Here is a 22,185-nt window from a genome sequence, read left to right on the forward strand (position 1 = left end):
ATATGTCATGGAAGCTACCATGTTGATAGTATACTTACTATGGTGAGGATCTCTCTACTACGCCTTGTCATTATGGTATCAATACTGGTAGTTACTCCTGGTCCAGTGAAACTGAGAACAGTCCCATTGATAACACATTGGTGTAATGCAGGTACATAATGCAGGTAATCCTCGACTTACAACAGGTCATTTAGTGACTGTTCGAAGTTACAATGGCATTGAAAAAGTGAGCGATGACCATACAAATCTGATTAATAAATAAATAAATAAATAATAATAAATTTTTCGCATGACCATTGCAGCATCCCCATGGTTATGTGATTTATCTTCGAATGTTTGATAAATGGGTCATATTTATGATGATTGCACTGAGTCATGTAATCTCATTTTGCAACTTTCTGACCAGCAAAGTCAGTGGGGAAACTAGATTCACTTAACACACTTACTAATTGAAGAAATGAAGATTCAGTTAACAAATGTGGTGAGAAAAATTGTAAATGGGGCAGAACTCACTTAGCAAATTTCTCACTTAAGAGCATAAATTTGGGGCTCAATTGTGGTCATAAATTTAGGGTTACCTGTAATCATCAGATATCTAATCTCTAAAAACCAGATGTTGGCTGGTAACTCCCATGATAACTCCCAGCTGTTCTTGCATCTGGAAATGCTGTTGAAAGTTGTTTCAGCAATTTCTAGATGACTGATAACTTTGGTTTATATTGCTCTGATCTGAATTTTTTGGCTGTGTCATATTGTCTTTTTAGATGTTATCTGTGCAGAAACATTGCCCACTTTATACATATTTGTAAACTAGAGTACATATACACGATCTACCTTCATTTAAATGGAAACATTTAAAATAACTTACCAAAAAATGAACTCCATCTATATTTAATTTTTCCACTATTCTGGCGCAGTCATGCATCCCAGACTGGAAAAAAGGAAGAAGATAAGGTGATATTACATTCTGTAATTTACATTTTTAAATGAAGCACTTGGGACAAGAATATTGCCTTCCATAGATATACAAAGTGGTGGTTGGAGGAACCAACAGGTCCAATGATGAAAAATGTGTCATGAGGTTATCCTGCTGATGTTGATGCAATGCTAAGATGGGGCATTTGCATCTGTATAATAACTCTGTGTACAGTAGAACCTCTGGCCATGAACATAAAGTTACTCTTTTGGTCAGAACCTGATTTGGTCATGGTCAAAAGTGTTTGTGACCAGAGGTTCTACTGTATCTGCTATCTATCTGCGTGGTTGCTAGGAGTAAAAATAACTTGATGGCACAGAATGAATGAATGAATGAAAGCAAGCAAGCAAGCAAGCAAGCAAGCAAGCAAGCAAGCAAGCAAGCAAGCAAGCAAGCAAGCAAGCAAGCAAGCAAGCAAGCCAACCAACCAACCAACCAACCAACCAACCAACCAACCAACCAACCAACCAACCAACCAACCAACCAACCTACTTACCTACCCACCTACCTACTTTCTAAACTCAACCTTTTGGACTTGTTGAGGTAGCACATATAACAATTATTTGCTTAACTATGGCTTGTGGACTAAATCCAGTTGGACTGGATTCACATATACCACATTTGAGCTTTGAGATTGCAACCAGAATGTCCACAAACACTTTCTTTGGGGCCTGCCAGTCTCTGTGAGTCACCTAATTTAAACAAAATAATTCTTTTTTTTTAAAGGCTAGGGAGCAAGGATGGGTAGCATAATGCAAAGTGGCAGGTTATCATCTTTTCTACTGAAAGATATAGCTCTTGTTATTCTTAGTACATATAAAGGCTCAAGTGGGGTTTTTTTTGGAAATGCTCCATTCTTGCCTAAAAAAAGAGTAAGGTGAAAGGACTGATAGTATTTTGGAATGAAAGGGACAGAGGGTAAAAGAGGTAGCAACCTTAATAGTTTACCTTCTGGTTAATGGGCTTGTTATGGTAGCCTTTTTTTCAACATGCTCAAGAGGTATTCACCACATCCATGATGTGGTTATTGGCCAAAATATTTGGAGACCAATGCCTTAAGGATGAGTCTAAGTCCTTGTCTCATTCACATTTCTGGGCAGGTCATCCAACCTACAACTATCTTCTATTCACATGGGTACAGAAGTTGAACTTCAAGTTCTTCCATGACAGTGTTTTTCAAACTTGGGTAATGTTTTGGTTGGCTCTGGGCCAGCTCCTGCCCCAAGGACTGTGGGGGGTGGATGTAGGTGAATCCTCCCGGGGTCAGAGGCCAGTTTTATTGCCGACTGCTTCTGACAGCGAAGTGTCTGAAGCAGATAGTGGAAGTGAAATGGGATCCTCAGAGCGGGTAATGGCAGACAGCCTATTAGGTAGTCTCCCCCTGAGTGATTCATCATCACTATCATCACTGGATTCATTAATGTACGCAGGCGCAGGGCAATGTCTAGGAAAAAGAGCAACTGCGTAAATACTACAGGAAATAAGGTAGATTACCTGTGGCTGGGTGTACTTAGACTAATTGGGGTGCTGTTAAATAGTCAGCATTTTGGCCTCTGGGTATGGAAGTCTATCCGTTCTGTAAAGGAGGACGTGTGTTTTGTATCAGGATTCTACAAGGACTCTCTTTGAACTGTTTCCAGGACTTTTGAACTAAATCATAGTCAAGTTTGTGACTTTGCGAATTCTTGAAGGAGAGTGACTGTGACGTCTTCACAGCTGCTTGTTATCTGCTTTGTGTTTGTTTATTGTTCTTCACAACACTTAAGGCGGTTGCTTTAAAGGTGAGCATTTTGCCTGACTAAAAGTGTGTGTGGCTCCTCTTTTACTTTCAATAAAAAACTGTGTTATTGACTTACAACTGTGTGTGTCTGAATTCCTACCTTTGAACTTAATTTAGGGCTCATGCTGAGAAGCCCGGCAGAACAGGTAAATTACCCAAAATTGAATAAAAGTTTTCTTTAGGTAACACCTCAAAAATGCATTGCCCAACCACAACAGGGGCATTTATCTTGACTTAAACTATGTAAAAAAGACTTTCTGATGGGCAGTTTGGTTAATGAAAGGAAAAAAATTGAGAAGCCCCTGTCCTATGGTCATCCTGCTGCACCCAAAGATGCTATGGATTGCTAAAGACCTTAGAGGAGGTATACCTGCACAGAGAATATAAATTTAGCCCAAGTTTTTTTGTGTGGTGGCAGGGCAGTTGAAGATTTATTTCAAAGGTTTATAACATATTACTGGGGGGTTTTCTACATACCATAACTCTCTGGTGCGTGGACAAACAGCCCCACCCTTTGCATGTCTAGTTCTTAAAGAGGAAGTTAGTACTCATGGAAAATTTAGTAGTGCACACATTCAGAAAATTGGACAAAAGGCAAACTTAAATATATCAGGACTGTAAAGGTTATTTTTTAAATGAAGAAATGCAATGGGTTATACAGAGGGAGAAAATAAGCAACTTCTGCACATAGACACACTCTGAAGATTACTCACACATCCATAAATGGGCAGCTGTATTTCGGATTACTTTTGTCAAGATAGTAAATGATGCTGAATGAGGAGTAGCAATGGTCCTGAGCTAACAGCTTTGTATTTTCTTTCTCTCTTTCACCTATTTAATTCATTCTCTATTTCATATTACACCACTTAGCCAATTGATATTAATTGTATTTATTGCATGAGTCAGGATGTGGCCTTTTTAGCTCAAGCATGTTTGGAAGATTGCGACATTATTGAAAGAAAAGAACTTACATGATTGTGGTGAATTTATTAATACTTTACACTTCTGATGTAACTAGTTCAGATCAAGCTACTACAGAATGCTATAGAGCAGTGATGGCAAACCTTTTTTCCCTCAGATGCTGAAAAAGCATGCACATTTATGCGCCAAGACAAATACCTTGTGTGTCCGATCACATATGGCCAATAAAAATTCTGTTCTGTTCCATTCCGTTCCGTTCCGTTCCGTTCCATTCCATTCCATTCCATTCTATTCCATTCCATTCCATTCCATTCTATTCTATTCTAGAAACCCAGCAGCAAATCCATTTCATATTGGATAGTTCTTATCTTCTCCCTCCCATCTTCTTAATCTTGATCTATCAATATTGTGAAGTATTTAGGGAAATCTAGGGTGTGACTGCCCTTAAAAAATGGGGCTGCCTGATTGCCACATTTCAAAAAGGAAATTGCAAAACTTATGAGAATACAGGATAGGAGCCATTTTTTTTTCTAAACAGAAAAACATGACACAAGGAGATGTAATTGTGTTATATAAACTTGGTAAGGGAAAATATCACATTGCAATATTATAATCCTGGACTTTTCATTGAAGATAACTTATGGAAGATTCTGCACAATCAGTCTATCAGTCAATCGTTGTTCATAGTCACCCCCCTCAAGGGACTTCAACTCCTGTGGACTTCAACACATCTGGACTTCAACTCCCAGAATTCATGAACCAACATGGCTGGCTCAGGAATGCTGGGAGTTGAAGTCCACAAGTCATAAGAGGTCCCACACCTCTGATTTAGATTATAATCTACGGAATTCAATGCCACAAGTTTTAAGAGTGGTCACAAGGAATTTATGTAGGATATAACTATCAATTTTTACTTTCAGTGAAAGCTATTATTATTTTCTGCATCAAATGAAGTCTACATTGCAATGCTAGTTGCTAGGCAATGAACTGGATTTCATCTGTATCCTGCTTAAGAGTTTCCCCTTTAATTTCTGGTTTCTAATGCTGGGACAGAATTAGATGGATGTTATATAAGAGAGTGCACAATTTTTCAATTTCAAGTTTTTAAAACTTCTGAGACAATTATTTTGAAGCTGAAGCTACTGTTTTGAGCTTAAACTATTTTGAACTCAAAATACTTTGAATTCCTGGTGTTTTATATATTCTTAGACTTTTGTTTGATCATATTATAAGAAAATATTGTCTTTGCTGATGATGTTAAACTATTGAACATCACCCTTCAAAAAGATCTTGATCATGTAGCAGAATGGTCAAACAACTGGCAACTTCAAATCTCAACTAACAAATGTTCTGTCTTACACATTGGCAAAAAGAATCAGAATACAAAATACAAACTTGGTGAAAATGAACTTATAGATGACCCTTACTCTGTCAAAGACCTTAGAATACTCATATCCAATGACCTAAATGTAGAGCTCATTGTAACAATATTGCCAAAAAGGCACTAAGAGTTGTTAAGCTAATCTTACGTAACTTCTTCTCTATATTATACTGCTAACCAGAGCTTACAAAACATTCATTGGACCAATTCTGGAATAAATCTCACCTGTCTGGAACCTGCACTGCATGTCAGACATTAATACAATTGAGAGAGTCCAGAAATATTTCACAAGAAGAATTCTTCACTCCTCCGCTTGCAACAAAATACCTTATTCCACCAGACTTGAAATACTGGGATTAGACAATTTACAAATACGTCTCCTCCAACATGATCTAAATGTCGTTCATATACCAAAATGTCCTGTTAATGACTACTTCATCTTGAACCGCAGCAATACATGAGCACGTAATAGATTCAAACTAAATGTAATCTGCTCCAAATTCGACCGCAGAAAAGAGACTTCAGCAATAGAGTGATCAATGCCTGGAATGCACTACCTGACTCTGTGGTTTCTTCCCCAAACCCCAAACTTGGGAATTCTGGGAGTTGAAGTCCAAATATCTTCAAGTGGCCAAGGTTGGGAAACACTGCCTTAGACTGTCTCCTGTCAACCTCTCCCCGTTTCTAAGAATGCCTCTTCCAGAGTGAAGGGCCGTTCTTATGCATACCTCTTCACTCTGGAAGGGGCGTGCATAAGTGCACCACTGTGCCTACCATCCCTGTCCTATTGTCCTCTTTTATTGTTACTTTTTTTTTACTTATCTTTACAGAAACTACTACTATCCTATACATGTTTGACAAATAAATATATAAAATAAATAAATAAGATTTCACCCTCTGGCCAAAGCTCATTTACATCTACTAAGAATTGGTAGTACTGGTATTGCCGTGAAGCTGTTGTTCTAAATAAGTTTTTCAAAGACAGATTTGTTGTTTTCCACATGAAGAGCATATTAAAACAGCAATACAGAGAAATATCTGTTGTACAGTGCATGTGAAAATACAACAATATTCCATAGACATGTACTATTGGATGTCACCCTAAAATATTAATTATGCTAGTCTTTGACTAACAAGGTTAGTATCTACTGAAAAGTATTTTAGAAGACTACCAAATAAAATGATGATGTGTGCACAAAGATGCCTTTAATTCATATTTGTAACAGATAACTAGATCATACGCTGTCTATAGGCTGAGTCATATTCAATAGCTTTGAATAAATAAAGCTTAATTTTATTTAGTCATGGCTTAATTAGTCCCATTGATTTTAATGACTTTTCTGTTGTGTGACTGGATACAGTTCAATATAGTTGCAAATGGTTCTTTTACCGGCAGTAAAATAACACGCACCCTGTGGACTTTTAATTGCTTGTATATATTTAATTTTATTGATGATGGATGTTTATTAGTTTAGAGACCTCCCCAAACAGATTCTAGTTGCTGCCTATTAACCTTCAGACAACTTCCACTAGTGGTTAAATATATGTCTTCTTGTCTCTTTGCATTGATTTGTTTTACTTTGCTATTGATTTTAATATATCTAATATCACTTTATATTTTATCATATGATAAAATGTAATATAATTTTGAGGAAACAATGCATTTTGAAGCATGATTACCACTCTTTTAATAATAGCATTTCTCAAATCCTGACCAAAGATTGATTAATCCAATGGTTAACTTTAGGGATTTAATTGAATTTATAAACTGTCCATTTCCAATACACTCTGATACTTAGTTGTGCAGATTAGTTGGAAAACCGAAAGTAGTTAGTGTCCAGAGAGACCCCATATTGATAAGTACATCTGATTTATTTCTTGGTCCATCCTGGTATTTCAGATGCTTTGAGTTAAGGTTGTCAGTATTCTCCAACATACCTCAGTTCTCAATGACTATGGATGTTGACTGTTCAAAATACCTGGGAATTTTGGAAACTGTAGCCCCAATATAGGTGAGGAATGCTTAATGACAAGAAGGTTTCTAGGATTGTGTGATTATGGGATTATGACAAGTTTTTAGGATGTCTGTAGAGATTCCATGTTTGTCCCAAAGGGGCTTTTTCAAAAGGGAACTGGGCTTTGTTTTTCCTTTGTTTTTCCTGAAGGCTTCTTCAGTTCTGATGAACTTTATTAACTGAAGAAGCTTCTTGGCTGAGAAGTGAAACTTCTTCAAGGAAAAAGTAAGTGCAGTTGCCTTTTGAAAGAGCACCCTTGGAATAACTTTCAGCAATTCACAAGAGTCCCCAGATGTTTTAACTTCTCTGAACTCCTTCAGCTCTGACCTCTTCCGGTTCCGGTTGGGGAGCAGAGAGGAGGGGTGGGACTGCTGCTCCGCTGGCTACGGTAGATAACATCAAATAATATAGGAACCCCTGGTTAATGCTATACAGGACTTGCAGTTTTGGAGAGGTGAGCATTTGCTGCCGAGGAGGACGCTCGCCCCCTGCTCCCCACGCGCTGTTTTCCGCTCCTCTTTTACCCCAGGCCCGGCAGTTTGATCAGCTGGGCTCCGAAAATGGCGACTGCGGCGTTGTGACGTGGCTGAGCCGCCTGTCATCTGCGGCATCGAGACACACAGCCTGTTGCCTCCGTTTGCTGTTTATTTGTTTCGGAGGGACAGAGAGCAGTGAGAAGACAGAGCCCCAGAGGAAGACACTCCCTTATTTAATCTGGGGAGATTCTGATGCCTCCCCCCTTGCTCCGCAGCGTTTTGCAGGCTGTTTTCTTTTCGCAAGGGAGATATCACTAGGCAATCAGCTGGGGCTCGGATAATGGCGGCCCCCTGATGAGAACTGGAGCTGGCTGCCGCTTTGCCTGTCTACTTCCTGCTTACCATCGGCTGTTGTTCGCTGTTTCTTTTCCTTTTGCTGAGTCATCTGCTTGCTGCTGCTGCTACCTTAAGTGGTTGTAATATTATCGGAACTGAGCAAGCCAGCCGGATCCTCCCCATTGAACTGGATGGTCCTGAGAAGCCGTGGCGCCAGATGGTGGGGGCGCCCGGCATCGGAGGGGCCATCGGAATAGGTGGACTTACAAGGAAGGAGGAGACCGAGTCGGAGCCAGAGATTGAAACTCATCTTACTGAGCCCACATGGAGTCTGTACTAAAACCATGTAAGACTGTAGAGGGACTGGAGACTGGGAGCAGAGGAGGAAAAGTGATTGTGGACCCACAGAAAGAACTGAGAGTGCCAGCCAGTGGCAGTGGCTGGCACCAAAGATCCCAAGATCCTAGAAAACAATATACTTGGACTTCTCCTTGGTCATTGAACTTTTCTCTCCAGAACTCACTCTTTAGAACTGGTGCTGTGTTGTTGACCTGATGGAATATCATCTTAATTATTTCCTATATTTTTTGCACTCTACAACTTTAGCACTTTATAACTTTAACGATTTTTAATAATTATATGTTATTCTATTAAGATCTTGAGAATAACGTAGTGTTAATTAGTATCCTATTTTAGTGTAATTGATTTTTATATTGTTTTTTAATTGAATCTATATTGAATTTTTAATAATTAATATTTTAGCTACTTTTTTATAAGGGGTTTTAAACTAATGAATTATTGGGGTGGGTAAATGAATGATTGTTATGGGTGGGCTGGGTGGAACTTTGGTATGGATGAAATAAATGGTATGAATGATTTGATTAGCCTACCTGACACAGAAGAGGCAGGAGGGGAGGGGGCACCGATGTCTGAGGTGGTGGAGGGTCGGAATATTCCAGTCCTGCTGGGGAGAGGCAGATATGGCGGGGGACACAGAGCTAGCCGTTCCAGGGGAACAAGAGATCGTTGCGTAATAACGATCCCTTGTTCCGGCTCTGTGAACCCAATCCTGGGTGCTGGTGATGAGTGTAATTCTGGCCCTGGGCTCAAGCTGCTGCTACTCAATGCCAGGTCGGTGGTAAATAAAGCTCTCCTCATCCGGGATCTGATCCTGGATGAGGAGGCCGACCTGGCATGTGTTACTGAAACCTGGCTGGGCCCAGAGGGAGGAGTCCCTCTCTCTGAAATTTGCCCAGCCGGGTTTCAGATATGGCATCAGCCTCGACCCCAGGGAAGGGGGGGAGGAGTGGCTATTATAGCCAGGGAGAGCCTTGGCTTGCGTAGACTCGTTGCTCCAGAGATTGCGGGCTGCGAGTCCCTCCTGGTGAAGTTGGACTTAGGGGTCCAGGTGGGCTTGTTTCTCACGTACCTGCCTCCCAGCTGCGTGTCACAAGCCCTGCCTGTGCTACTAGAGGAGGTAGCCGGGTTGGCGGTGGGGTTCCCCAGACTTATTGTCTTGGGGGACTTTAACCTGCCGTCGCTCGGTGAAACCTCTGGACTGGCACAGGAGTTCATGGCCACCATGACAGCCATGGACCTGACCCAAGTAGTACAGGGTCCGACTCATGAGGGGGGGCATGCACCCGACATGGTATTCCTCTCTGAGCAACTGAGTAATGGTCTGAGACTAAGAGGCTTAGAAGTGTTGCCTGTGTCATGGTCAGACCATTTTCTACTGCGGCTTGACTTCCTGGCTCCAATCCTTCCCCGCAGGGAGGCGGAACTGATTAAGCTGTTCCGCCCCAGACGCCTGATGGATCCAGAGGGCTTTCAGAAGGCGCTTGGGGTTATTCCAGATACACTTGTACACAGTTCGGCAGAGTCTCTGGCTGAGGCCTGGAACAAGGCTGCAGCGGAGGCTCTTGACCGAATTGCGCCGTTGCGACCTCTCCGCGGCACTAGACCCCGTAGAGCTCCATGGTTCAACGAGGAGCTCCGGGAGTTGAAACGCCAGAAGAGACGTCTAGAGAAGCGATGGAGGAAGAGTAAGTCCGAATGCGATCGAACACTTGTAAGAGCACATGTTAAGACTTACAAAGTGGCGCTCAAGGCGGCAAGATGCGCGTATCATTCCGCCTTGATTGCATCAGCGGAATCCCGCCCGGCCGCTCTGTTTAGGGTGACCCGCTCCCTTCTTAATCAGGGGGGAGTTGGGGAGCCCTTGCAGAGTAGCGCTGAGGATTTTAACACGTTTTTCGCTGATAAAATCGCTCGGATCCGAGCGGACCTCGACTCCAATTGGAATACAGAGTCGACTGACAACGAGTCAGTTGAGGTGACTGGGGCACGTACTTGTCCACCTGTCTGGGAAGAGTTTGATCTGGTGACACCTGATGAAGTGGACAAGGCCATTGGAGCTGTGAGTTCCGCCACCTGTTTACTGGATCCGTGTCCCTCCTGGCTGGTTTCGGCCAGCAGGGAGGTGACACGGAGCTGGGTCCAGGAGATTGTCAACGCTTCTTTGGGGAGGGGGTCCTTCCCGGATCCCTACAAGGAGGCACTTGTGCGCCCCCTCCTCAAGAAGCTTTCCCTGGACCCAGCCATTCTCAACAACTATCGACCAGTCTCCAACCTTCCCTTTATGGGGAAGGTTGTTGAGAAGGTGGTGGCGCTCCAGCTCCAGCGGTCCTTGGAAGAAGCCGATTATCTAGGTCCTCAGCAGTCAGGATTCAGGCCCGGCTACAGCACGGAAACTGCTTTGGTCGCGCTGATGGATGATCTCTGGCGGGCCCGGGACAGGGGTTTATCCTCTGTCCTGGTGCTTCTTGACCTCTCAGCGGCTTTCGATACCATCGACCATGGTATCCTTCTGCACCGGCTGGAGGGGTTGGGAGTGGGAGGCACTGTCCTTCAGTGGTTCTCTTCCTACCTCTCTGGCCGGTCGCAGTCGGTGTTAGTGGGGGGTCAGAGGTCGACCTCTAGGTTACTCCCTTGTGGGGTGCCTCAGGGGTCGGTCCTCTCCCCCCTACTATTTAATATCTACATGAAACCGCTGGGTGAGATCATCCAAGGGCATGGGGTGAGGTATCATCAGTATGCAGATGATACCCAGCTTTACATCTCCACCCCTTGTCCAGTCGGCGAAGCAGTGGAAGTGATGTGCCGGTGCTTGGAGGCTGTTGGGGTCTGGATGGGTGTCAACAGACTCAAACTCAACCCGGATAAGACGGAGTGGCTGTGGGTTTTGCCTCCCAAGGACAATTCCATCTGTCCATCCATCACCCTGGGGGGGGAGTCACTAACCCCCTCAGAGAGGGTCCGCAACTTGGGCGTCCTCCTCGATCCACAGCTCACATTAGAGAAACATCTTTCAGCTGTGGCGAGGGGGGCGTTTGCCCAGGTTCGTCTGGTGCACCAGTTGCGGCCCTATTTGGACCGGGAGTCACTGCTCACAGTCACTCATGCCCTCATCACCTCGAGGCTCGACTACTGTAACGCTCTCTACATGGGGCTACCTTTGAAAAGTGTTCGGAAACTTCAGATCGTGCAGAATGCAGCTGCGAGAGCTATCATGGGCTTTCCTAAATTTGCCCATGTCACACCAACACTCCGCAGTCTGCATTGGTTGCCGATCAGTTTCCGGTCACAATTCAAAGTGTTGGTTATGACCTATAAAGCCCTTCATGGCACCGGACCAGAATATCTCCGGGACCGCCTTCTGCCGCACGAATCCCAGCGACCAATTAGGTCCCACAGAGTTGGCCTTCTCCGGGTCCCGTCAACTAAACAATGTCGTTTGGCGAGACCCAGGGGAAGAGCCTTCTCTGTGGCGGCCCCGACCCTTTGGAATCAACTCCCCCCAGATATCAGAGTTGCCCCCACCCTCCTAGCCTTTCGTAAGCTCCTTAAAACCCACCTCTGTCGTCAGGCATGGGGGAATTGACATGTTCCTTCCCCCTAGGCTTATAAAATTTGTGTATGGTATGCTAGTGTGTATGATTGGTTTTTAACTTGTGGTGTTCTTAAAATTAATTTAATATTGGATTTGTCTTGTATTGCTGTTGCTGTGAGCCGCCCCGAGTCTGCGGAGAGGGGCGGCATACAAATCTGATTAAACTTAAACTTAAACTTAAACTCCCATCCTCATTTCTGCCCCCCCTTTCTCCCTCTCAGTTGTGTCTTTCCCCAGAATCAGGATTGTCATCCTATCTCTCTTAACTTTGAAAACGTGCAGACAGACTTTCTTGAATGAACAGAAAGAAACATTTAGCTGCATCAATCCTAACTAACTGAACCCATGTTCCTCTAGTTTCAGTGGGTTTCTACTAAACACAAATCTGGATACAATACGTACACTTATGCCTGGTAGTAAATTTTTGGAAGATGCCCAATTTTCCAAATCTAATAAAGAGATTACACATTCATTAACCGATTAATACAAAAAGAATGCTGCTGGCATTTTATGCTCTTAGTTGCATCTAAAAGTTTGCCACTTATTGCTTCTTGGAATGAAATCAGCAAATAAGAAACTTGAGCTATTCTGGATGATCAATTGAGTAGAGCAGAGGTCTTCAAACTTGGCAACTTTAAGACTTGTGGACTTCAACTCCCAGAATTCTCCAGCCATCATATGTTGGCTGGAGAATTCTGGGAGTTGAAGTCCACAAGTCTTAAGTTGCCAAGTTTGGGGACCCCTGGAGTAGAGTCTTAGAGTACCTCCTTACCTGTCTTAGAAGATCAGCCACCTGTAGAGAAGTCCAGGTCTCAAAATCTTCACGCAAAGGCAGCTTTGTAGTCATTGTGGGACCCTGCCAGGAAGAATTGAGATGCTTCTGGTAATGCTAGAACTTGTTCAGTTCACTAAACATAAATGACTGAATTCTGGAAGTCATTAGAGGAAGTCCCTCTGCAATTCCCCCTCCACCCCTCCCCGTGGTCATTGCTTAAAGTCATACTGCTCTTTAAAGTGACTCAGAGACAATTAGCATGTCATGTTAGAATTTTGAATGAGATGAACTGAAGATCATTACATTTAAAAACTGAGATGAATTTTCATTTTCTTAGTGCAACCTGCCGAATGGACAAAGTTCCCACTATTAATTTGAATTTTTTTTGAATTTTTTGAAACATAAAGTATAAACAAACACATACAAAAAGGGTCATACAATACAAACAATTTATGGAAACTTGTGCATTTTGAAATAAAGTTGCTTTTACATTTCCTTTTCTACATTGTCCTCTTTTATTTTGTCTGGTTTTTTATTTCTGTTTTTTTCTCTATCTATTCGTATAATTTTCCCCATACAGTATAATATTCATTTCCCTGTTTATTCTACAATTCCATCATCATTTTATTCATTTTTGCACATTCTAGTATCTTTCTGATTATCATCTGCTCTGTTGATATATTTTCTTTTTTTCTATTTTGTGCAAAACTCAATCTTGTTGCTGAAAGTACGTGGATTATAAGATATAAATTTGCCTTTTTATGATGCCCACTGATTATACCTAGTATATTTCCGGTTTTAGTTCTAGTTCATAATTTAGAATTTCTTTCAACCAATTTTAAATCAAGGCCCAACATTTTACTGCTTTAATCTGAAATTTAAAACAGTTTGAGGAATATTTCTAACCAACTGTTTATTAAGTGGCTTTCTCAGTAATTTAAGACTGGGCAGCTATTTGAGGCCAGGAGTCACATTGTGCAATGTATGAAGATCAACATACATACCGATGCTGATTGGTACCAAAGGAAAAAGTGAACAGAGTTAGAGTTTTTTTTAAAAATACAATGAAATAAAAAAGTAAAATAAAATGCTTGTTTAACTCCTACAGTCAATTATGAAAATCTTTCAAATCTAATAGAAAATAATATATGTAGCTCAGGGTCCAACTGTATTTCTTTCAAATATACTTCCTTATTATTTATCTCTTCATACAGTTTTTAATTTAATTGATTTATTGTTTTGCTAGCTTTGACATATTTCAGCTACTTTAATTATTATATCGTTCCTTAATAAGCTTGAGCAAAATATTCTGGCCATCAATTGTTCTGAGCTTCGAATAGCTGGTTTTGAATATTCAGAGCTCTCCCCAAGTTCCAGAATGTGATACCAAAAATGGTCTTTTGTTACATATACTTTCGAGTCTTCCAGCATCCTGCAAATTGGGGGCTTGTTTTAGCCAAAAACCCCAAACAAAAACAAAAAAGAAACAGGAGGCATGCATTGAGTCTTTGTTACCATATGCTGATGCTAATTGAAGGGATGAGGAAGGATGCAGAACTACAGAGTCAATTAAAGTGCAGCTTCCGTGCTGAGAATTATTCCAGGTTGCTGCTTTTTAAAATAAAATACAAGTAAGAGATCATAGAGGGACCGAGAGTCTGAACTGCAGGGTCAAGCCAACGGTTGCCTAATCAGGTGGCCTCCTCTGCCAGCCCACTCTGTAGAATTAGTCCTGTGAAAATGATACGTTTTAAACTAGCTATTTAAGCAGTGTGGGGTCTACAGATCATGGGTTCAAATGTAACGCTGTGGGCTTTTAGTATATTTGGTTTTTCAAGCAGATTAGCAAATGCAAAAATAGGCCTGGTATATAAAGGGCAGTTGCTTCCCATAGGGGACCAGTATACATTGCGATTAAGCGGTGTTGGATTAGGACTGGGTAGGTAGGCTGATGAACCTGAATTTCTGAACCACAGAAACTCAGAAGTGAATTTGAACCGGTCACTCTCTCTCCCTCAGCTTAATCCATCTCACTGTGGGAAAGTGGATACAGGTAGTCCTCAACGTACAACAATTTATTTAATGACTGTTCAAAGTTACAACAGCACTGAAAAAAGTGATTTATGGCAATTTTTTGACCTTCAAAAATGACCTTTATGACCTTCAAAGCATCCCGGTGATCATGTGTTTACACTTATGACCGTTGTTGTGTCCCAAGGTCCTGTGATTCCCCTATTGCAACCTTCTGCTAAGCAAAGTCAATGGGGAATCCAGGTTTATTTAACAACCAGATTACCAATTTATCAACCGCAGTGATTCACTTAAACCATTGTGGCCAAGAAATGTTATAAAATGGGGGCAAAATGCACATAAACCAATGTTTCACTTAGCAACAGAAATTTTGTGGTCGTGTGTCAAAGACCTGTACTATATACACCAACTTGACGCAGAATATATATGAATTCAATGAAGGATCAGGGTCAAAATGATGTTGCTTTTGTTTCTTGGGCTTTGAAACAAATTACCAGATGCAAACAATTCCATTATATCTAAATGTTAACAAATCCTCTTACTACGCTGCTGCTGCTGCTGATTATTATTAGTAGAATTACATAAAAGGATGCAGAAGAATGACCTGCATCAGATTCCTTTTGTGTCCAACTCACACACTGGAAAAAACTGGACTTAGGCTAATTGTTAAGAGCTGTTTTCTTTGCTGGTTGATTATGGAAGGCAAACATGTGCACTGTGCATGTGCATTCAAACCAAGCCAACTAAGTTATTTTTTGTTGATTTAACACTTTACATGAGTGTATTGAAATGAGTCCATTACTGTTGCTTCTTTTGCTTGGATCAATTCTGTGCTGATTTGTTCAGGCAAGCTACAAAAAAACCTTACTTGTTACATACTGACATAAGGAGTATAAATTTGCATAGCTGCCATGGTTTGGCTAATTTAGCAGCGGCAGAAATAAACTGTTGTCAATGGCTAGCAGGCTTCAGGGAAGCCCTTAAAAGCGGCTTCCCTGTAGCCTGCCAGCACTCCGTTTTAGTTCTAGCTAATAGACAATAAAGGTGCTGAAGGGTTCCTATATCTTGACTCTTCATTCCCACACAAATCTAACATTACTCTTGGTGAATCACCATAAAGTTGAACAAGATTATATACTCTTTATATAGAGCATCTTATCTTATTTATATCAAGGAATTAAGAGACACTTAAAGCATCTCATGTTATAATTCCCAACTTTCTAGATGTTTACACTCAGAGATTTCTATGTGAAAAGGAAACTTTTTTCCAGGCTTCATATCTTGAGAGATATCATCTTCTTTTAATGACCCCATAATCCCTTGTGGAGTGGACTCAGGTCAACTGAATGGAGCTGAGTGTTTACTGGCCAGATGCCCTTCCTGTTGCCAATGTGGAGTTTTGTTCAGCAGATATATTCTCATTGAGCACAGAGAGAAATATCTGTCTCGTTCTAGGATCGAACTCACAGCCCCTTGATTGTGAAGCGAGAGCTATACCATTAGGCCACTGCACTACTCACCCTGAGAGATATAAGCCCACAATAATAGGATCTGTTTAGTTGTATTCTTGGAATTGGAAAATATACTGACTGGTTCATACATTCTTCTGTGATTATATCAGTTTTGTATGCCAGAGACAATGCGTTAACATCTCTGGCGTATTACATTCTACTCCTGTTTACTGGTTAGTAGTACTTAGCAATATCATATCACCCTATATTAGAAGGGAATAAGCTCTCATTCGACTATAGTCAAGAATGCTTAAGAACAAGGCCTTTCCTATTCACCAGGACAAGGGCAGCCCATCGCAAGATTGAAATCCCAGAGTCTGGTATGGTAAACAGCTATTCATTTAACATCCACCCAGTTTAAGAATGCCTGGAGAGAGGAATGGTCTGAGATACCTTCCTGTGGCCTGACCATTAGTGAGCCCTCCATGTGTTAACCTGCCCTCGCTTTGTCTGGAGCAAAATTGAACAGAATTACATGTGATTCTGGAAGAAGTGCCTCTGCCCTGCATCAATGGGAAACATTCCCCTTGTTGCAATTGTGGTGCTGATATTTATTTATTTATTTATTTATTTATTTATTTATTTATTATTTGGATTTGTATGCCGCCCCTCTCCGAAGACTCGGGGCGGCTCACAACAAGTGAAAAACAATCCAATACAATCCAATTAATTAAAATATTATAAATTTAAGAAAATCCCCTATACTAACATACACACATACAAGCATACCATATATAACTTCAACGTGCCCAGGGGGAGATGTTTAGTTTCCCCATGCCTGACGGCAAAGGTGGGTTTTGAGGAGTTTACGGAAGGCAGGAAGAGTAGGGGCAGTCCTGATCTCCGGGGGGAGTTGGTTCCAGAGGGCTGGTGCCGCCACAGAGAAGGCTCTCCCCCTGGGGCCCGCCAACCGGCATTGTTTAGTTGACGGGACCCGGAGGAGGCCCACTCTGTGGGACCTAATCGGTCGCTGGGATTCGTGCAGCAGAAGGCGGTCTCGGAGATATTCTGGTCCAGTGCCATGAAGGGCTTTAAAGGTCATAACCAACACTTTGAATTGTGACCGGAAACTGATCGGCAGCCAATGCAGACTGAGTGATTGTGAAACATGGGCATACCTGGGTAAGCCCATGACTGCTCTCGCAGCTGCATTCTGCACGATCTGAAGTTTCCGAACACTTTTCAAAGGTAGCCCCATGTAGAGAGCATTACAGTAGTCGAACCTCGAGGTGATGAGGGCATGAGTGACTGTGAGTAATGAGTCCCGGTCCAGAGAGGGCCGCAACTGGTGCACCAGGCGAACCTGGGCAAACGCCCCCCTCGCCACAGCTGAAAGGTGGTTCTCTAATGTGAGCTGTGGATCGAGGAGGACGCCCAAGTTGCGGACCCTCTCTGAGGGGGTCAATGATTCCCCCCCCAGGGTAATGGATGGACAGATGGGATTGTCCTTGGGAGGCAAAACCCACAGCCACTCCGTCTTATCCGGGTTGAGCTTGAGTCTGTTGACACCCATCCAGGCCCCAACAGCCTCCAGGCACCGGCACATCACTTCCACCGCTTCATTGACTGGGCATGGGGTGGAGATGTAAAGCTGGGTATCATCGGCATATTGATGATACCTCACCCCATGTCCTTGGATGATCTCACCCAGCGGTTTCATGTAGATGTTAAATAGCAAGGGGGAGAGGACCGACCCCTGAGGTACTCCACAAGGGAGAGACCTCGGAGTCGACCTCTGACCCCCCACTAACACCGACTGCGACTGGCCAGAGAGGTAGGAGGAGAACCACTGAAGCACAGTGCCTCCCACCCCCAACCCCTCCAACCGGTGCAGAAGGATACCATGGTCGATGGTATCGAAAGCCGCTGAGAGATCGAGGAGCACCAGGACAGAGGATAAACCCCTGTCCCGGGCCCGCCAGAGATCATCCATCAACGCGACCAAAGCGGTTTCCGTGCTGTAACCGGGCCTGAAGCCCGAATGCTGGGGAACTAGATAATCGGCTTCTTCCAAGGACCGCTGGAGCTGGAGTGCCACCATCTTCTCGACAACCTTCCCCATGAAGGGAAGGTTGGAGACTGGATGATAGTTGTTAAGTACGGCTGGGTCCAGGGAAGGCTTCTTGAGGAGGGGGCGCACAAGCGCTTCTTTATAGAGTGATGGAAAAACTCCCCTCCCCAAGGAAGCGTTGGTAATCTCCTGGGCCCAGCTCCGTGTCACCTCCCTGCTGGCCGAGACCAACCAGGAGGGACACGGATCCAGTAAACAGGTGGCGGAACTCACAGCTCCAATGGCCTTGTCCACTTCATCAGGTGTCACCAGATCAAACTCTTCCCAGACAGGTGGACAAGTATGTGCCCCAGTCACCTCGACTGACTCGTTGTCAGTCGACTCTGTTTTACAATTGGAGTCGAGGTCGGCCCGGATCTGAGCGACTTTATCAGCGAAAAACGTGTTAAACTCCTCGGCACTACTCTGCAAGGGCTCCCCAACTCCCCCCTGGTTAAGAAGGGAGCGGGTCACCCTAAACAGAGCGGCCGGGCGGGATTCCGCTGATGCAATCAAGGCGGCATGGTACGCGCATCTTGCCGTCTTGAGCGCCACTTTGTAAGTCTTAATAAAAGCTCTTACAAGTGTTCGATCAGATTCAGACCTACTCTTCCTCCATCGCTTCTCTAGACGTCTCTTTTGGCGTTTCAACTCCCGGAGCTCCTCATTGAACCATGGAGCTCTACGGGGTCTAGCGCCGTGGAGAGGTCGCAAAGGCGCAATCCGGTCAAGAGCCTCCGTAGCAGCCGTGTTCCAGGCCTCCGCGAGAGACTCCGCCGAACTGTGGATGAGTGCCTCTGGAATAACCCCAAGCGCCGTCTGAAAACCCTCTGGATCCATTAGGCGTCTGGGGCGGAACATCTTCATTGGTTCCACCTCCCTGCGGGGAAGGATTGGAGCCAGGAAGTCAAGCCGTAGTAGAAAATGGTCTGACCATGACAAAGGCACTGCTTCTAAGCCCCTTAGTCTCAGACCATTGCTCAATTGCTCGGAAAGGAATACCATGTCAGGTGCGTGCCCCCCCTCATGAGTCGGACCCCGTACTACTTGAGTCAGGTCCATGGCTGTCATGGTGGCCATGAACTCCTGTGCCAACCCCGAGGTTTCGCCGAGTGACGGCAGGTTGAAGTCCCCCAAGACAATAAGTCTGGGGAACTCCACCGCCAACCCGGCTACCTCCTCGAGTAGCACAGGCAGGGCTTTTGACACGCAGCTGGGAGGCAGGTACGTGAGAAATAAGCCCACCTGAACCCCTAAGTCCAACCTCATCGAGAGTGACTCGCAACCCGCAATTTCCGGAGCAATGAGTCTACGCAGGCAAAGGCTCTCCCTGGCTACAATGGCCACTCCTCCCCCCCTTCCCTGGGGTCGCGGTTGATGCCATATCTGAAACCCGGCTGGGCAAATTTCCGAGAGAGGAACACCTCCCTCTGGGCCCAGCCAGGTTTCAGTAATGCATGCCAGGTCGGCCTCCTCATCCAGGATCAAATCCCGGATGAGGAGAGCTTTATTTACCACCGACCTGGCATTCAGCAGCAACAACCTGAGCCCAGGGCCAGAGTTACACTCACCACCAGTACCCAAGATTGGGCTCACAGAGCCAGAACAGATATGCAAACTATTAAACATATTGTCGAAGATTGACTAAAAATACCGGTCCATGGACTGGTGATTGGGGACCCCTATTTTAAGGAACCAGAACTGGCTTTGTGCCTAAAGCAGAAAGTTAGTTAATGCAAGAAGAAAAAGATGCAACCTCTTTTCACTTTGTCAAATAATGCGAGTTTGCCTATACTGCTACTGTTGTCCTCATCAGATTTGCTTGCCACCCCCCTGCATTAAAAGCCACATGAGTATGGGGTGGGCAAACAAATAAATAAAACAAGCACTCCCAACTTTAAAAAGCTATTTGTTGTATCATGCATATGCAAACATGCACGGGAAACATGTTTGAAGAGGAGAAGGCAGAACTGACCTTATCTGTTTTGAAGCCATCAGTCCTACACAGTTGACAAAAGGAAAATTTCAGGCAGAGAAGGTGCTCAACTTCCCTTTTGTCAAAGCTTGCTTTGTACAACATTTGATGTTTGTTTGTATTTTTTTTAAAAAAAAAACTTAGAAAAAGTTTTTGAGGATGGAATAATTTGGCAACCACTTATTCTTGCTCCATACCAAATGTGGCTGATACATGGTTTATAGTTATGATCTGCAACTTTGTGCTTATTATTCCAATGTGTTTAGTCCTGGATATTATTCCAGGGCTAATAATATCAATTTCTACAAAACCGGAGGGCCAGTATATATATGGTGCCTTGAATCCCTGAAATGGACTCCCAGAATATCTCTAAGTACCAATTTTTTAATGAGATAGAAAGAGAAAAAGATTAAAGCACTTGACACCACTCATATAAAATGCAATTAATTCAACATCATTGTTAGGAAAGGGTTGTTTTTATATCAGCCCCCAACTTTCTTCTTTAATCCTGACCCATCTATATTTTGAAGTGCTTTTCCTGCAGAGTAAAAACAAACCAATGTGTGCCCCAGAGCCTAAAGTTGGATATTTCGGATCCATATAGTACAGGAGTGTCAAACTGGTGGCCCATGGGCCAGGTGCGTCCCATGCAGGCCATGCCCACCCCATCTCTGCCACGGGTAAAAAGTCATGATATGTCACGTGATGGCAACATGACATGGTGAGTATGACACCTGTGATAGAGTAGCTTCAATTTTTAGACAATATATAGTAGGTCTCAGTTTAGAAACAAGAATAAGCAGCGTAGCAACTCAGGGGCAGAAAGAAGAAACTCCCGAAAGCTGAAGGGTGTTTTGAATAACCTGGTCTAAGATGGTATCCCCAACAGGAGGGGTTTTTATCCTTAAGTGTTACAAACCCCCTTTCTTAAAAAAAAAAGAAACACATGCACCCCATTGAAAGTAAAGAAGATTCAGTGGAAACCTTACCATTCCAAAGCCGGAGCAATTATGCGAAACATTTTGACAAAGGTCAGCTTGTTAGATCTGGGAACCCTGAGTCACTGTGACACAACGAATGTAAAATTTTCCATAAAGATCGAAGAGCGAGGATATTCCATTCCACATCCTGCTTCTCTTCTTCCTGTTTAACACCCCCCGGTTGCTAATTTATTTTTAAGAACTAAAATCGAATGGAATTACATCAAAGTTTGCTCTTTATCTACCAGTTTGCAGTTTCTGTATTCAAAGTGAGGGAGGCAGGCCAAATACTGAAAACAAACTATTTTTAACTATTTTTAACTCTTTTCCCACTTACAGGAAGCAAATTCCTTATTCTTGTTTACATGGCTTGACTACTTTGGTCATTAAAGCCATGTCTTACTGTATCCATTAAACCAGCACTTAATTGGAAATTATACTGCTTGCTGAATTGTAACCAAGTTGCTCCCGTGGCCATTTCACATATGAAATATACAGCAGCCTTTAAAATCAATATTAACCTTACACTAGTGGCCACTATGATGAACACACTGTTTTTATATTCCTATAGCCAACATACATGTATTTCATTAAAAAGATTCCAACGCAAAACAATTACATAAGGATGCGCAGTATTAAGAGCAATTCACCACATCCAAATACAAATAGCTGCTTTCAAATGCTTAAAACCCCATGGAGTTTGCTTGCATGGTTATTCTTCAGAAAGCTACACCTTGTATATTATTTAGAGAATAATTGATGGGTAAACTCTGCCATGCAGCAAAGGGAAGGAGAAAGAAAAGGAGGAAGAGGAGGAGAAGGAGGAGGAGAAGAAGAAGGAAACAAAGTCTTATAATCAGGGGTAGGTTCAACTTACCTTCGCCACTGGTTCGCATTGTGACATTTTGTGCGTGAGTGCTCCCATTGCTCGCATTCTGCTTCCACAAATGCTCAGTAGCTATAATCAGCCCAAAACACAGCTGAGGAGCTGATCAGCTGTGATTTGGGTGAGGGCATATAGGTAAG

General features: G+C 43.1%; 1 protein-coding gene and 1 long non-coding RNA gene across 2 annotated transcripts in view; one reads left to right on the forward strand and one right to left on the reverse strand.

Moving 5' to 3' along the window:
* The window catches only part of DNTT (DNA nucleotidylexotransferase), a 392,355-nt gene that overhangs the window by 18,544 nt on the left and 351,626 nt on the right, over positions 1–22,185 (forward strand). The window lies entirely within an intron of this gene.
* On the reverse strand, positions 885–21,227 carry LOC139167685 (uncharacterized). The gene is made up of 3 exons (XR_011559173.1): positions 21,169–21,227; positions 12,610–12,693; positions 885–931 (listed from the first exon to the last, which is right to left on the reverse strand). It is a non-coding gene; the product is annotated as an uncharacterized lncRNA (long non-coding RNA).

This window comes from Erythrolamprus reginae, chromosome 5, assembly GCF_031021105.1.
Source record: "Erythrolamprus reginae isolate rEryReg1 chromosome 5, rEryReg1.hap1, whole genome shotgun sequence".
Lineage (NCBI taxonomy): Eukaryota > Metazoa > Chordata > Lepidosauria > Squamata > Dipsadidae > Erythrolamprus > Erythrolamprus reginae.